Below are 17,384 nucleotides of genomic sequence, written 5' to 3'. Positions count from 1 at the left end.
TACTTTGTCTCAACTTGTGTGTTTGGTTGTTTTTTTTTGTTGTTTGTTTGGTTGTTTTGTTTTTGGAGTGCTTTTTACATTTACTTTGAGCATAATGGTAACAATCATCTTTATGAAGTTTTGTCAAAATTGACAAGATTCTGTGGGCCAGAGCTCCTCTTGATGTATGGCTGCTTGCATTGCTATATTGCAAAGGTAAATGTGCTGTCTCTAATCTTGTTCGTGGTAATGTTTTGTCAGCCAAGGACTTCTGTCATTCAGGGAAGAGTCTTTGTAAGAGACTTTTTTTCAGACCATGCAGACTGAGTTTTATTGACATACAGCAAATTTCCCTGGGTTTGTACAAACAAGCTAACTGTAGTAGCCTTCTGCTATCACATCCATGCAGCCAGATGCAAAGCTCTAGAATTAATATAAAAAGTGCTTAATTCCAATAACTTCATCCTGTATCATTTTTATCAACACAAACTTTCTCACAGAATCACAGAATGGCTTGGATTGGAAGGGACCTCAAGGATCATGAATCTCCAACCTCCTGTCACATGCCTGTCTTCTCCCCTGTCTTCGCAGGGGAGGTGCTCCAGCCCCCTGATCATCTTTGTGGCTCTCCTCTTGACCCTCTCCCACAGCTCTCTATTTTTTCCCCTTCTTTACTACTGCTCTTAATTTATTCCATCTTTTCATTGATGAGAAATGGGTATGTATATGGGTGTATGTAAATGTTATACTATGTTTTTCCTATATTCCCAAGTATTTGGAACGTTTTGCTATAGACAACTACAAAATAGACTTTCTAGTAAGTCTACATAAGGTTCCTTTAAACAGTTGAGTTGGTGTGCTCCAAAATACATGGGTAGACTTTACTGGTGCCTTCAGGTGAGATGGAGAAAGGTGATTCTGTGTCTTTCTCCATTTCTTACACTTTGCTGATTTATGCCTATCTTGAGGTTATCCATGTATTCTCTGTAGCTACTTTATAATCAATTGTTCTAATACTGAAAATCACTGACTTTATTACTATGATTAATTTAATATTGATTAAAGGAGAAATTAAATGTTTCTACAAACATTTCATGCCTATTCTGATATAGTTAACTTGAATAAGAATGATAGATTTGTTATCTGCTCAGCCATTACATTCTTTAATTTCCTTGTGAATCTTAGAGACATGGTGACTTACTGTTAATTAATCATTTTTATCTTCTCTTCATTAGACATGTCAGCCCTGGCAGTAGATAATCTTAGTTTATCTCAAACTTATCTTTTGCCAGCATCCGATGTGGGAAGGACTATTGCAAAGAAGTCTATTTTTGCCTTTTCAGTTATTATTATCATCTAATCTTAGTACTGAATTTAATTGCACCCTTACATTTTGTGCGCCAGCTCTTAAGTTTTTTATTATTATTTTAATACATTTTCCAATCTGATACTCTTTGTTTTCCTAAAGATTTTTTTTTTTTAATCTGTTGCACTTTGTCTATTTTCTGTTTCTTTACAATTCCCTTTTTTTCTGGGATATGCTTATTTGGCCTGTGTAACGTCATGAAAATGTTACCATTTAGGCATAACGGCTCTTTTCTTCCCTGGTTTCCTGTGCCCTTGCCTTGTGAATTGGTAGATATAACTTCTGTAACTTCGGACTCAGCTGGGAGCTAAACCTGCAGCTTCTAATTTCCTCTCTTTTCTTGGATTGAGGATCTTGTGTACTGACAGTGTTTTAATCCCCATTTCTGAAACTTAACAACATGGTACTTGTTTTGACAGGATTTCTTCCATGAGTGTGGTGAACTCATCTACATTATGGCCACTGTTGTGTTTAGCAATGAGCTAACACAAATGATAAGCTGGCTTTCTGACTTAGAACTGAGATTGCTGAAGGGTGAGTAGAGGGAAAGCTTGATTTCCTATTTCCAGATGAAGAAAACTCAAGGAATCCAAAATGTCCCTTGTCACGTCTTGTCATGGTTCAAAGAGTAAATTTGAATGTAGAATCCTTTGGTCAAATCAGATTCCTTTTGTATTTGGTGTGGTATTTCCCTTACTTCCATCTCTAAGCAGCAATAACTGGACTCTTCCCTCTTTCCCACATTAACTCTGTGATTTCTGTTTGGTTTCTGAGATTTTTCTGAATTAAAAATTCTTAGTGATTTCTTCCTTCTTTCTTTTGTTCTTTTCCTTTCAGCAGCCACATACAGACTTCTCAAGGCTTGTTAGATTTTATTTTCCGTTAGGAAAAGATTCCTTGTTCTCATTCTTTCGTGGCAACTTTTATTTCCTCGTATACAGAGTCTTTCAGCTGACCTCAAACATTTTGTAATGTCAGTGCCATTTTGCCAGCTGGAGGAGTCAAGTAGTAATAGTGCCCTCTCCACTTCTGTGTCAGCTGTCTTCCTTTCATATGGGGAGCGTAAGTCTCTTAAATTCCTTCCTGATAGGTTTCCATTTTGAAAATATACTCTCTGGAATGAGGTGGTGTGTCTGCCAGCATAAAATTGGTTTGAAACACTAAGCGTGCAGAACCTTGTTATCAAAATACTTGTTTCTTCTTCCTTTTTTTCTTTCTTTCTTTTTGCTAAGGTCACTGCTATGTAATGAAGTGATTGAGGAGTGTTACTCCGTAAGTAGAGAAAAGACATTAAAGACTGCATCTTTCCTCTACAAAAATCAGTGCTGTCCTGAGACCCAGTTACTCAAAACAAGTTGTAATGAAAATATACTGAAATCTTTGGCTTTAGCTTGGTTGTATTGAATACTTGGTAGAACTCCAAAGTGGTAAATAACTCAGGTTTTTTTTTATGGAGTACTAATCTTGTTTGCTTTGGCATCTAAAACTGAAGTCGCAGCTTATTTTTCCTAAATATACACTTTCCTTTAGAGTATCCCTTCTATGCAGTAATGGAGATATATATAACAGAGTCCAGAAGGCCAATCACAGAGCAAGGACTCTGCTGTGTTTGGTGGTCCCAGAGGCAGGAAGGAGCAATATTAACTTCTGGTTGATGTAACAAGCACCAATCAGTCATACCACTGATGCCGCAGTCTGGATTGACATTGTGGCAAAGTAGTAGACTTGAAGCAATATTTTGAAGGGCTAAGAGTTCAGAGAGCCCTCACGTACATGTAGCTTTGTACAGTCCAAGAAGGAAATAAAGAGGTGTTCATCTGGGCAAAGGGAGTGGTTTGGAGAATTACGTCTGCTGTGGTGCTCTGAGTAGGTATGAACAGCATAGTCAAGGCAAAAGGAAACACCGCTGTCCTATGAGCAATGAGATCACATGTCTAGGTGAGTGGTTTTCATCCATTTATGTTGTGTAAATTCTCTTAATACTGATCAGAAAAAAACGAGCAGGAGGCAACCCCACCTTTGATACCAAAGTGCAGGGAATTGCGAAGTCTAAGGACTCATGAAGTACATTGATGGGAAAGGGGAATGCAAAAAGGGGAGCTTCCCAACTGTAGCATATTTTTTAATTCCTTTAAGAGTGTACTTGAAATAATTTAAATGTGGTGACTTCATTTTTAGGTGGAGCTGTAAGCTAGAGACATGTTGTTCTGGACTGGCTATCTTGTTTTCTTTCTGATGCCTTTTTTATTACAGTGTGCAGTGACTGAAGTCCACAAGAAAGTGCATTAACACTGTTAAGTTGTCTGTCTCTTCATTCACTCCTGTTAACAGCAAGAATTTATTTTTGTTAATAGCTGCCAACAAGTGGTATGCACAAAGTAACATCTTCAAAGTAAGTCTTAAACAAATAAACCACCTTTCTTCTGTAACTTCTGGTGTTAATTCCTGTCTTTCTTCTTTTTCCTTTGAGAGTGTTACAAGTAGTGTCCATTTCCTTAATGTGTGATTAGGTTTGCCGTGGAGGTTTTAACAGATCTAAATTTTGAGATAGTAATTTAACATGAGGTGTCAAAGTGATGGACTTTCAAGTGGTGATTCCTGACATTCCCCAAAACACAGTCCATATAAACTTATTTCTCCTTCAGGAGAGCAAATTCCTTTCAGTATGTTCTTTATGAACTTTTTGCAATAGTGCACACATGTTAAGCAGCAACTTGCTTTCAGAACTTTAAAGGTGTTTTTTGGGAAACAGAAAACTTGTCAATTCTGATTTAATTTTCAGATCTGATGTTATCTTTAAAAGGCTTGTCAGTTGCTAGTATGTAATGATAGGTTTTAACTGAGATGTTTGTATAGGATACCATAAACTCATTTATGTCTTAGTGTCACCATCAACCACAAAGGATTTAGCTATGTATATAGTTTTATAGAGGATTAAGTAACTCACCTTTGGATTCATAAATAAATAAAACCAAAATTGTAATGGCAATACAAATAACTTAACTTCTTTATGGCTTAGTTGAAACTTATGAAGCACAAAAGATGTTACTCTTTTCCATCATAATTGTTCAACTTTTGGGTATTCTTCCTTACCGTGAGACAGTTGGAAGATGTCTGTTTATGTAAATGTGATGGAAGTGTTATCCCTAGGGTCTTTGCATGCATGTTGCTCTCTTTGTAAAGTTTTCAATGCTTCTGCCATGATGGTGCTACAGGCAATCCCTGCTTGTAGCACCAGCAATCTGCAGCTGTATTTTGCAAGTTTGTCTGTCTGAAACTATAATGATTTAATATCATAATCTCATTGCTGGGCTCAGACTTGCTTTTAAGGGAAGCTTTCTCATGGATAAATCTGAATGCATTTAAATGTCTGAAAAGAGGAAGGGGTGGGAGGGAATATAATGGGAATTGCCGGTAGCCTTGCTTGATAGAAAGCAGTCTGTGGCAGGCCCTGGGAGTATTTGATTGTACCTTAAAAACATTAGTAGAAGGTACCCATAGAGAGATTTTTAGCTAGCCTGGTTGATCTTATTCCCCACTTCTTAAAAAAAATATTAATAATAATGATAATAAAATAATAATATAATTTCTAATTTATCTTACCTTCAAAATAGAAATGTACTAGAAGAGTCTTACCTGGACTATTGGTGGTGTCTTGTCCAGAGGCACTTCTTGAAGTGTCATGGGTATTACCTACAACAGAAGGTACAAAATGCAGGGAATAAGAGGATGATTTGCTTGCCTCTCTATCTTTGAGAGGGGATGACACAGTTTTTTGGTTTTTTTTCAGATCATCTTCTGGGAGCTCACAAGCTTTGTCTGTTCACTTCTTCTGAAATAATGCCTCAAACACCTTTAACTAGCTCGTGCAGGAGAGGATTGTGCTTTCCTGTGATCACAAGCTCAAGTAGTGGTAGTAGTGGTGTTGTCCACATGTAGGCAGAAAAAGAAGCAGCAGTTCCAGGGTAGATCTCTACCTCTTAATCTGTTGTCTGCAGTGGGACAGTTTCCCCAGGGAGTCCTTTTTGCATAGGAGTAAAGTCCAGGAGGAGTGATGTTGTCTCCTTCTCTTTTCCTAGTTCCAGTCTATTTGAAGCAGGGAAACCACAGCGCTAAAGCTCTCACAAATAAGAATTCTTTCATTAATTGTAACTATCTGTAGAGTATAGTTTGACAGCATTAACGAAGCATGGAGAGCACTTCCTACTGTAAGGTTTAGTTGTTTTTTTTTTAATGACAAAATTCTTTGGATTTGTCATTGTATATCAGCTGTAAACTCCTTTAGTACAAGTAATGATGAAATGGCATGCAGTATGGCTCTGGTAAACGATATTGCACCATAGCCAAGCTCTTACCTTTTTTGCGTAAGATTTTCTTAAGTGGGGTTGCAAAGCAGATGGGATCTTGATTAAATAATTACCTCTGTTTGAGTGAGTGCTGACCCTAGGAGTGTGGCTATGTAACGTATGACATGCAGTGTAGGAGCAAGGAAGTTGCACATGAGGATCGCACGAACAGTCTTCATGCTAGAGCTTTCTCATTCCAGAGCATTCTACTCTTCGGACTCCTGCTAGACAGAGTTCTTATCTTGAGATTTTATCTTAAATATGCAAATAACTACTGAAGTGTGGCAGAAGGTCAGAGTACTCTTTGAGCTGTGCCACGGGGTTTCGGATCATCAGAAGCAGGCAGCAGGCTCAGACTATTTGTACCAACAGGGCAGTGATTCTCTGTGTGGACAAGTCTCCTTTTCACAAAATTACAGAATTACAGAAACGTGGGGGTTGGAAAGGACCTCTGGAGATCATCTTGTCCATCAGTGTCCACCCTTTTGACTTGCCTGGGCTGCACTAAGTGAAGAGAAATATCCTTGTGCTGCATATAAAATGTATGCTACAGTTAATTTATAAAAGTAACAAAACCTCTTCTAAAAAATACTTTTATTACAGACGTTAAAAAAAAAAAAGGAGAGGAAAAACCATAAAACTAGTGGTATATTTGACCTTGTTTTTGTGAAACTAATTCATCAGTGTGGTGTTCAACAGATTTTTGAAATATTCCTGTTACTATGCTTCATGATTGAAAATAGTTGTTCACAAGTTTTATATTACCAAAAAGTGAATACTTGACTTGTGGCTGTGAAGCGAGGGATATTTTTCTCTGGTAAGATAAGTCTTATAAAAGCCTAATAAAGAGAAGTGATCGTGTTTATCTTTGAGTTGAATATCTGATTGCAACTCGATACATTCAGTTTGAAAATGTGCAGGTAATGTATTTGTCAACTGAAAATAGCATTGCAAATATATTTTTTTAATGATTTTTTTTTTCCAGCAGTCTTGAAATCTATTCTCAAATTCCTTTATCAAAATTGCCATAATGTTTCATTTGAAATGTTATGATTTGAAACATAGCAGAGATAAGTTGCTTTTTCACCTTGAAGATGTGTGTTTAACTCATTCAAATGAGCGGTCAAATCATAAAATATTTTTAGCATTTTGTGCCAACTTAGCCACCTTCCTTCAGAAAAGTAAAAGATGTACTCATAGTCAGCATCCATATTTTTAAGGAACTCCTGGAACTGGCGATGATTCAATCCCTTGGACTTCATGAAATTCACAGCTTTTATTGTGATTTGCATGGCATTATCCATTTTTAAAGCTTTTGTGTGCAAATTTTCTTGACGTATGATGCAGCAGTATTTCATTGAATGTGAGTTGCTGTGGCAATTACATAGTCTTCTATTAACTTTCTAAGTCCCTTTTTTTAACAACGCTGGGGAGCAATTAGTAGCTATACCAGATTTGTTGACGAAGGTTAAAGAAGGTTTAAGGTAGTTTTTACTGCTTCATACAAATAGAAAGATCTTTTAATGGCACTAAATAAGCCATTTCTTCAATGGCGTTATTTTTGTTATTAATACCTCTAATAGAAATGGCAAGCTGAGCCATATTTGTAGTATCAGTACTTCCATGTGTCACGCAAGAATAAAATTTGAAATTAGCAGCTTTACTCTCAAAATTTCCTTTGATAGGATTTTCCTGTTTTTTGTTTGTTTGTTTTAATTTGTCTGGCTATGATTTGATGACACAAACTGATTTTAGAAAAATAATTTTTCCCGGACAAATTATAGCTGGCTTGCATTTCATACATTGCTTAATAAACTCACCATCAGCAAATGGTTCTGATATTTTGCATTCAGTTTTGGTACCACATAAATGGCTTTTATAATAGAGTCCAGGTTTCAGTTCGACAGTGTGTGTGGCGGGCCTGAGAGGCAGAGTTAGCACAGCACTGTGCTCTGCCCTTGTGGTTTCAGCTCAGTCTGTGCCAGTTGCACACCGATGTTTTGTTGTTGCTGAGTGATATACGTCTGGGGCTGGACTGGGCTACTTGGGAGTTCAGAGTCACTGCTGTAATGGTGTGGGATAGGGGTGCTGCAAGACAGGCTTGGCTGGATCACGTGTGGCTAGTCTAGTCCAGCCCCCTGCTAAAGCATGTTCCCTTCAGTAGGTTGCACAAGAAAGTGTCCAGAAGGGTTTTGAAGATCTCTTAGAGAAGGAGAGTTCATGGCCAGTCTAGGTAGCTTGTTCCAGTGCTCTGTCATCTTTGAAGTAAAGTTTTTTTTCTCGTGTTCATATGGAACTTCCTGTGTTCCAGTTTATGCCCCTTATTCCTGTGGCTGGACATCACTGAAAACAGACTGGTCTCCCACTATGCACCCACCCTTTAGATATTTATAGGCATTGGTAAGATCCCTCCTCAGTGTTCTGCAGGCTGAATAGACCCACGTCGCTTATCGTTTCCTCTTAAGGGAGATGCTCCAGGTCCCTAATCAACTTTGTTGCACTCTGCTGGGCTTTATCCAGTAGTATTTTGTCTTTCTTGAACTGGGGAGCGCCAGAACTGGACAAAGTACTCCAGATGCCCTCACCAGGGCAGAGTAGAGGGGGGAGAATCAACTCCCTTGACCTTCTGTCTATGCTCTTTTTTTATTGTGCCCCAGAGTACCATTGGCCTTCTTGACCACAAGGGCACATTGTTGATTCATGGTCAACCTACTGTCCGCCAGGAACCCAGGTCCTTATCCACAGAGTTCCTTTCCAGCAGATCAACCCCTAACCTGTGCAGATGTTTGCAGTTATTCTTCCCCAGGTAAGTAGGAGCCTTGTTGAACCTCTTCAGATTCCTCTCTGCCCAACTGCCCAGCCTGTCCAGATCTCATGAATTGCAACACAGCCTTTTGGTGTGTTAGCCACTCCTCCCAGTTTCCTGTCATCAGTGAACTTACCGAGGATGCACTCTATCCCTTCATTCAGGTCATTGATGAAGATGTTAAACAAGACTGGACCGAGTATCAACCTCTGAGTAACACCACTAGCCTCTGGCCTCCCACTAGATTTTGCACTACTGATCGCAACCCTCTGAGGCTCTTCATGTCATCCAGTGCTCATTCCATCTCACAGTCCACTCACATATATCCCGTACTTCCTAAAGCTTACCTACAAGGGCATTATGGGAGACAATGTCAAAGGCCTTGCTTGAAGACAATATCCACTGCTCCCCGCTCATTCACTCAGCTGTTCCTGACATTATATGAGCTACCAGATTGGTAAAACATTACTTCCCTTTGGTAAATCCATGTTGGCTACTCCTGATAACCTTCTTTTCTTCCAGTTTCTTGCAATTGACATCCAGAACAAGTTGTTCTATCACCTTCCTGGGGACTGAGATGAGGATGATTGGACTGTAGTTTCCCAGATCTTTTTCCTTGCCCTTTTGAGGATTTGAGTAACATTGGCTTTCCTCCAGTCTGAAGGCACCTTTGCCATTCTCCGTGATCTTTCATAAATGATAAAGAGTGTTTCAGCAATCATTTCTGCCAGCTCCCTCAGCACCTGTCAGGGCCCATGGATTTGCGTGTTCTGAGTTTGCCTATATGATCTCTGACCAGATCTGCCTCAACCAAGGGGAATTATTCCTTTTTCCAGACTCACTCTCAGCTTGATGTACTTTAAGAAGCCCTTCTCATTGTCCTTGACCTCTCTTGCAAAGTCCAAGGGGGTGTTAGCCCTCCTCATTGTATCCCCTGCATGCCCTGATAATGTTTTTATAGTTCTCTCAAATAAATACTTGGCATGTTTAAAGCCAAATCTTTATCAAAACCTGAGGACAGTTGTGATTTTTCTGGATTAATGTCTGGTCATCACATTCATCTTTTGGGGGCACTAGTGTCCATCTCTTGTCCATCTCTTCTCCTTCAGTGTACTTTTCACTCAATTCTGTATGCAGGCTACCCCTGCCATCTGCAGCAACTTTTGTGTACTCGTGGTAAGATTATTCTCCTTAATAATTTCTTATTCCTGTTTCTTGTTAACAGTTTCTTACTCCTGTTCCGCATGTCTGAAAAGAAATGATAATACAAGCTTAGGAGATCATCTGCTTTCTCTGGTGGCTGATACTGAGATTACACGTGGCAGCAATTGCAAAACAAATCATTCTGGATGTGGCAGTGCAGCTTAAGATTCTCAGCCTAGTCCATCTTCCCTAAGCATGGAGTATGGAAGTGGCTAGCCTGGGTTAGGAAAGTCTGTAGCTGTGCTGTGTACAAAAGCAAAGCCTCCTTTCTATCAAGGGTAGTTTGAACAGCACTAAGTGGTTGGTTTGGTTCAGAGCTAGCTCATGAGTCTTGGAGTTAGGTATGTCTGCACTGCATGACAGGTTGTATGTTCCCACACTAAAGTATGCTCAATGCATGTGGAACATATTGATAATTTAGCTGCCAAATACATTAGAAAATAATAAATAAAAGATACCTGCATCTTCTTGCTGTTTGACTACAATTCAGGTATATGGCCATAGGCATCCTAAAAGGCATACCTTTAATGGCACGTGTTCTATTTTCCAAACCTATATGCTCTTTTCAGAAAGTCTTTTGTAGTTATGCTTTCAGCAAAATGCCAGAAAGCTGAACCTGGGCAAAGCTATGCTTTAAGAGGATGGTGAGAAAATGATTAGGAAGAATGTTTTAGACCTGAGTAAGCATTGTAGTAAGTACAGAAAAGCTAAGTACTGCATTTTCTTTTAGATCTAAGTCCTGGTTTTTTTTCTTTCTTTTGCCTGTTCCATAACAGTCTAAGATTAAATTCATGCATTCTTTAAAAATATTTGGATTTGTGCTTGAGTTTTCCAATCTTCCAGGTTTTGGATGATTTGGTTTCAGAAGTGTATGGTAAAGGATCAGGTAACTTTCCAAATAGCAAACGGTTAGTAGGAATCAAGATGTGGCAAATATACTACAAATCTAGTAATTCTGTGATGAATGTATGATTTTCTTGTTTGGGTGTTTTGTCTTCTGTTGTATATTTTCAGTGCTGTGACTTCAACCAGACTGTTTCCATGAAGAATATGATTCATTGGATAGTTTATGACATACCTCACAATGTACTTTGAACTTGTTGTTTTCCTGTTTGGGAAGAAGGACAAGCTGGATGTGGAGATGTTTTGGCAATCTTGGCTTCTATTCCTGTGTCACAGTTTGGTTCTGTTTCACATCTGTGTGTGAGAGAAAGGGCTTGTGCTTTCTAGATGTTATTCCCTTCCTCTCCTTTCTTCATATTAACTAGTCACATAAAAGATGTTCCCTCGCCATGTGAGACCTGTTTCTCCTGTGTCCTTGGGCAGTTGCAGATGCAACGGTGATAGTGGGAATTGGTTGGATGCAACTCTTGTAAACCAAATCCAGGCATTTTCTTTCACCAAATAGCTGGAATTGAATGTGCTAGAAGTGACTGTGAAATAACATTCCTTTTCCTGACACAGAATAGGATTGTTTTCCTAAACATGTTGAAGAAATCCATGTGATAGTATTGTTCCATAAAAGCCTGTGTAGCATAGGTTTGAACATGCTGATGTAATAGTTTATTTACTTGGTTTTGTTTTGCTTTGAAATCTCTGTACTAGATGGGAAACACAGCATCATGAAGAAGAATATGTGAATCAGGGCTAATCCTGCATCTGTCATAGTGCAGCCCCAAGAGGAATGCAAACTTTTTGCTTCTGCTTCATCTGTGTTTGCAAGGAAGAGTTTCCTTGCTTGGCTACAGCAGTGGGAAGGAAGCAGATTAACTGTAGTAAGGATGTGTATGATGTTAAATATACATGACCAGTGATTACTATAAACATGAGTTAAACTGAGAATTATAATGAGCTGATAATGGGCTTGCAGACAGTTATTTTTCAAATGATTTTAATTAATTTGTTAATTCAGTCTGTCATATCTATAATAGCCTTCACCTAGTCCTACTTGAGAATTTTCTGTGCCCCCTTGTTAGAGAGCAGCTACACAAAATTCTGAAGGAGTCTGTCTGAGAGAATGGAGGGAGTGGCAGGGTGAACCTGAGATTGGATCTCCTATTGGCAGGTGAGAAGTCTTCTACAGTGTCTGCAAGTCTGTCCACCCATGATGTGTGCTTGCTTGGCTGTGTTGCCTGGTGGGGCTTCTCTCTGTGGAAGGGACAAATAGCTACTTTTAAAACTTCTTCCTTATCTCTTTCAGCTTAATTTAGCCATACAGCAAGTAGTGATGCTAGGTCAGACAGCTGATTGGCTTGGGCTATGTTAAAAATGCTTGCAAAAGCTTATAGCTGAGTGATAGTCTTGTTACAAGTTTTGTAGCTTTACAAATTTAAAATATCCTTATGCCTCTTAAGCTCTCATCTTTGGTAGTGTACTTAAAAACTCTGTGGCAAGCTTTCTGTCAGAAATAATAATGAAAATACATCTTACTCTTAATACCTGAAGTTGTGTAGGCAGATTAGCTTTTGTAAGAGAGTGTGCCTTTTTGGGAGGGGATGGTTGCATAGGAAGCATTGCTGTAGTAAGTCCCGATTCATTGGGGTGCATCCTCAAAAGTTAATTGAATTTGGATATGATAAACTTCAAGGTTTCCTTAGATCAAGTAAGAATGGGGAAAGATGGGTTGAATTAGTTTAAAGCACCAGTTTCGCAGACCTTTTAATGTGTGATTCTGGTTTGGATGTTGTCTAATAAAGGTGAACCCTACAATGACCCTGATGGGGCTACACTTTCTTAAACCTTTAGTTGGTAAAGTTTTCTGTTTGTTTTCTTTTGTTGTAAAGAAAAAGCAAAAATAAAACCAACCTCCCGCAGAAAGCAAAACTGCAGTATTTAATGGAAAGCCTGTATTATTCACTTGAAACTAGAGTGGCATGCCTGAGTCAGTGAAGTATGAGCTAAGAATCTGGCAAAAGCCTTTAGCACAAAGGAAGGCTGAAAGTCTCTCAGGAAGCCTGTGCGCTGCTAAATGTGGCACGTTTGAACATGAGACTGACATCATTGTGAGTTCATAGTAGTGAAAGAACAAAGTATCAGCTACAAATTAGACTGACCTAATTTTTAAGTCACTTCTAAAAACTTAATAACACAGTATGTTGCTTGTGCAAGCTGTTTATTTCTAGCTCAGTCTCTTGCTACTTAATTTAAACTACAAGTTAGCCCTCTAAAATGTCAAAGGAGTTGTTCAAAGAAGGTGTTTGTGTTTGAGGGGTTCTCCAAGCTTCCTTCCTTGGCTCTTTTTCCACCCTGACCTCAGCCTTCAGCTAAAGGAAGTGATTAAGGACCACCCATCATATACCTTTATCCTTTAGGATCAGTTTCCTGGAGGTACAAGCTTAGGATTGCATACCAAAACCTAACTCAGTCATACAGGCTGCTCACGTACAAGTTTCTTAGTGCAACTCTGTCTGCACATTGTCAGAACACTTGCCATAAGTATCAACAGGAATGTATTTATGGTCAATAAGGTGTTTAAAAAAAAAAAGTGATCAATATTACTTACTGGTGAATCCACAATCACTGAAGTAAATAGTACTTCTTCCATTGCTGAATACCTAATAAAAGGACCATGCATTTTGAAGGTCGTATCCTCCCTTCTAAGTATTCGTTAGATATGCTACTTCAGTTACTGCAGGAGTACATTGAATCCTCTTAGTTTGGGATTCCTTTGGCAAAAGTCAGTTCTTTTCTGGTTACTACAAGAAGGACTTTATAAATCAGAGCACCTCTATAAATTCTGGATAAGTATTAAATGTCCATATTGCTTTTCTCTGCTTTTCAAAATCCTGTAGGAGGCCAAGCAAGGCTGCTACAGGATATTTCTTGATGAAGACCTAAATCAGATGATAATAACAGAGTTTATTCTCCTTGTTTGGTATTAAAAGCATTTGTGATTTTAAATTTTAAAATCCTGGTCCCTCTTAGTCCTGATTTTTAATTCATGTTTTGTCAGAAGTTCATAAAGGAGATCAATGTGTTTGGTGGTGTTACCACTTTTCTCCCTCTTCTTAAAAGGTGTAGAGGTTTATAAGGTGTAGAGGTATAAGAGCTGCAGCTCAGGAATGTAAGTCACCTTTTGCTTTCTCCTTCTGCTGTAAAGATCAGTATGGCTTCCCTTTTCAGTCATGCAGTTACTGTGCAAGAAGTGTGGCTGTGGCACCGCTGCAGGCCTTGTTACAGCATGACTCAAATTCACAAAAATGCTTAGGATCCCGTGGGAATGAACTACCAGAAGGCATGATGTGCAGGATGACCCAGTGAGCTGCCATCAGTTATGCTTTTGCTCTTGAACTAGGCTGCTTCATCCCGTGTTATGTTGTCAGTGTGTGCTATCAGAGTTACACCGTGGCAATCAGCTTGGTTCCTGATCCATGTCTAGTTTGTTTTCTGCACCTCACCTGCAGTTCTGTCTTACTCCTTGTCTGGTTTCACCCTTTCCTGCTCCACACAACCTGTGGGAGCTGAGAAAGCCTGATTGCTAGCAAGGACTCATGGCTGGAAACTGTTCTACCATGCTGGCTGTGAGCACTCATCCTATGCCATGTACCTCTGGGGTCCTTCTTAGGGAGAAATCTGCTAAGCTGATCTTTATTGCATAGGGCTGAGTTCACATATGCATTTAGATGTTTTGTGGGGCCCAGCATCCCTGTCACTGGCTGCCCCTTGGGAACCACAAGCGCGTGACTGCTGTGGTACATCTTGGAGGGTTCTTTTCTGTATTTTTATCATTGTATAGCAAGCATTATGTAAAATATTAATTTGACTTTGAGCTTGCAGTGATTTTTGGCATGAATTTGAGTGTTGTTTTAACACTGACTTGGTGAGCTTTGTAAACTGGTAGATGCTTCTCTATACTGCTGACAGGACATCCAGGCATTTTCAGGCGCAAGCGGGAAGAAACAAAGTATTAATGTTGACAGTTTAGAAAAAGAAAAAAAAAAATTCCTTCCAAACTTTCTCATGCCCCGATGTGAACGGGTTGAATGCGCATGTTGCCTTCCGGGAGGACTGGTGTCATTTCCTCAAATGGGTGAAAGGCCATTGTGTTTTAACCCCTAGCTTACCGTAAAAGCAGTTTACATGGCTCTCCTCCTTACAGGAGGTTGACTCACTGTGAGCTTTAGTCATTTGGTTTTAAAGAAGTGCCATTAGAAATTCTGTTGTAAGAAACTTGCCCCTGCCTTGCCCAGGAGCTATTCTGATTTGTTTCTGTAATAAAATACCATCATTATCCTCTGCCTTTAATCTGTCCTGGTGCTTGTATGGAGGCTTCAGATCTATCTTCTCTTTTTGTTGTAGAGTGACCACTTAGCAAATCAGAATTGGGTTTTTTATTTTTGGCTCCTTTATTTACAGGTCTACCTTAGTTAATCGCCTCTGCTGGAACATCTCCCCTTTAAAGCCTCTGCTAGATAAAAAAAAAATTAAACTTAAAGGCTAACCATTATCTGAAGGCTCAGAGGAACTATCTCATCTTCTCTTTCAGAAAGCTTTTTAAGGAAATAGCAAGAACTTTTTGAACTGCTAGGCATGATGTTTATTTAGCGCTACTCTTCAGAGCACTCATTTGAATATTTTTCTTAGTCACTGTGCTTATGTTGGTTTGTGTAGATGCAGAGAATGCTGCCAGTGATTCAGGGCATGCAGGTGGTGTAGGAGATGGAAACCTTGTCATGAAAGTGGCTGCTGTAAACAAAGAGTAAGGAGGAAACGGGGATCTCAACAACTTGAAGTTTCAAAAAGCAGTTTAACCCTATAAGCAGTTGAGTTTGTATCTTTGAATTGCCTGCTAAAATCCAGTTGCTGTCAGAGACCAGCAGGTGTGGAATTTGCCAGCTGCCACAGCTAATTGATGGATCCTGTGTGCAGGAACCAGATAGAGCTCATGTTGTGATCTGTAAGAATAGGTGACTGTCTTCCCAGCTTGAGTACAGTTTGTAAACTTTCACTCACTTACGTTTGAGTCGGATCTGTTCAGACTATACAGAATAAAGCAGCTGAGTTTCAAAGCTTGCTAGCACTTGCTGAACAGACTAACAGGTTTTATGCTAGAAGCTTCATACAAGAATAAACCTTCGGGGAAGGAGTGGTACCGAGGTCCTTAGAAGGATGCTGTGGTGCTTGACTGCTCAGTCTCTCCTTGACTTTTGGCAAATTTTTTGGAGAGCCACAGCTCTGTAGCTGTGGGAGGAATACTCCTTGTAACTAAACTGGTTGGGTTCGTTCAGCTGCAGCTTAGGGAAGGCCCTGAGCAAGAAAGGAAAAAAGGCCTTCAACTTCTAATTCTGGAAAAGAAAAAAGTTATTTAAATAAGGCCTGGAGGACCATACTTGTCAGAAGTAAGTCAAAAGGCAGGTAATTCACCCTAATTTAAGGGATGTATATTTTCCTAAAGTCAGCAGAAAAAATCCTCATCTCTAAATGATGAAAGACTTCTTTTTAAACTCTCTCCTAAACACGAATAGCTGAAGTTTCCCCTTTAAACTTGGGTGGCTCATTCATATTTCATTCAATTGTAATAGAGCAACCTCTCTTTCCCTCCCCCTCTTACCACCAAGGCTAAGAAGGAGGAGGGGAGATATAAAATGTTTCCGAGAATTACAGGAAATGTCTGTTCCTTTAACAGCATTGCCAGGGAATTTCCAAATATGCTTAATGCTTGTGGCTGAACTTGCAGCAGCTCCATCTTCAATCATGAGTGGATTGTATTCTAAAAACATGACACCTCATTCCAGTAAAACACATTGAAATGAAGTGTGTGCTTTTTTTCTCATCTGGTCTTCAGAATCAATCCTGCCATGTGCTGAAATGAGGGATTTGGGGGCTTCTTTAAATTCCCGATTTCTTTCTATTCAATAAAGAGGGGAAAAGTATTCTGTTATTGCTTGAGGTGATAGTAAGCATGGCATGTATCCCATCGAGCCAGAGGCTGGGCAGCAAGCTCCAGATACCTGCCTGGAGGGCTCTGGCCTGGTGTTCTGCTGTTTGCATTGGCAAGGTTTTTAGAGCAGGTACCCGACGACAGCAAGGTGCTTTTTGTAGCTTCTTTCCCTGCAAGGTGATGTTGGTATAGAATCTGTTCACCAGCTCTCCGCTCTGTGCAGCAGTGGCTCTGCACAGTTATGATATCATTTGCTCTGTGCTTGAAAGCCACTCCTGGGTTTCATAATATGGCAGTGCTTTGACAATAATTTGTTAGTGTGGTTCATATTACAGTGATTAAATGAGGTTGTCATCTCTTGATAGTAATGATTTGAATCTTGCTTAACTGGCCAGGAAACAGTTTGGAATTGGCACTAATGTGTTTATTTTTACTTCCACATGTGAAGATTGTAATTCAGTTTGTTCATGTAGGAACAGCAAGTGCTTTTCGTTGAGTTTGTTTGGCTATGACTACATGAAACAATTGGTGACATCAGTGTTACCATTTTTCAGAGCTGGCTTTTTAGTGTGTGGGGAGGTGGTGTTAACTAATGGAGTTCTGTTTTGTTAGACTTTGTTCATTCAAAATAAAGCTGTAATCAGACTGACAGCAATCTCCACTGTTGCATACTGAGCAAGATTTTGTGAATTTGCCTGAACTCATGCAAATACATTATCTGCGAAGGCTAGTTAGAAATTAGTTATCTAGCAGAGAGACATCACTTTTTTTTTATAAGGCTACCATTGATTGTTTTTTTTTTTT

General features: G+C 39.3%; 1 protein-coding gene across 3 annotated transcripts in view; it reads left to right on the top strand.

Annotated features, from left to right (window-relative positions):
- Positions 1-1,575: 1,575 nt before the first annotated feature.
- DUSP16 (dual specificity phosphatase 16) overlaps positions 1,576-17,384 on the top strand; it is a 56,144-nt gene continuing 40,335 nt past the window's right edge. For 2 of the 3 annotated variants that reach the window (XM_003202539.4, XM_010716143.3), the window contains exon 1: positions 1,576-1,879. The gene's annotated coding sequence lies outside the window, so the exon portion shown is untranslated. Of the gene's footprint in view, positions 1,880-3,092; positions 3,284-17,384 lie in introns of those variants that run through there. The other variant, XM_010716136.3, reaches the window with a different exon arrangement.

Source organism: Meleagris gallopavo, chromosome 1 (genome assembly GCF_000146605.3).
Source record: "Meleagris gallopavo isolate NT-WF06-2002-E0010 breed Aviagen turkey brand Nicholas breeding stock chromosome 1, Turkey_5.1, whole genome shotgun sequence".
In the NCBI taxonomy this organism is placed as follows: Eukaryota; Metazoa; Chordata; class Aves; order Galliformes; family Phasianidae; genus Meleagris; species Meleagris gallopavo.
The sequence above is the reverse complement of the archived record's forward strand: the minus strand, read 5'-3'. Positions and strand labels throughout refer to the sequence as shown.